General features: G+C 36.0%; 1 non-coding gene across 1 annotated transcript; it reads left to right on the forward strand.

The window, feature by feature from the left end:
• Positions 1 to 392: 392 nt before the first annotated feature.
• Positions 393 to 509, forward strand: LOC125849718 (U5 spliceosomal RNA). The gene has a single exon (XR_007444708.1). It is a non-coding gene; the product is annotated as a U5 spliceosomal RNA (small nuclear RNA).

The raw sequence follows: 509 nt of genomic DNA on the forward strand, positions 1-509 counted from the left end.
TATCGTATTTTGCTAAATAACATATAAATGCTCTTTTGGATAATATTTTCTTGCTTAATTACCGACCACTAAAATCACTAAAGTAATCAATTTTACTTGTTTTTCAAGATGACGTTTGCTGGGAAAAACTTATTTTTCATACCAAACACATTTGACCTGTTTTTCTAAGCATTTTAGAAGCGTTTACATTACAATCAAAAGGTGGACTTATACAGAAAGAGGCCCTCCCAAACTTGAAAGTATTGGGTCCAACAAAGGCAAAAAGCCCATATACTGGAATTTCATAAATGTAAGTGTGGTTGATAAAAGTACCACATCGTAATGTAAGTGAGTATAACGAACAGCTAGAAGCAGTATATAAGAGGCTCGTGCTGAGTAAGGAAAAATCACGCAGCCACGCAGTGAGCACATAGCGAACTATTCTTTCGCCTTTTACTAAAGAATACCGTGTGCGCGCTGCAATTAGTGGCATACGCCAATTTTTGGAGGGATTTTCTTAATTGAGAATC

Source organism: Solanum stenotomum, unplaced genomic scaffold (assembly GCF_019186545.1).
Source record: "Solanum stenotomum isolate F172 unplaced genomic scaffold, ASM1918654v1 scaffold10159, whole genome shotgun sequence".
Classification (NCBI taxonomy): domain Eukaryota; kingdom Viridiplantae; phylum Streptophyta; class Magnoliopsida; order Solanales; family Solanaceae; genus Solanum; species Solanum stenotomum.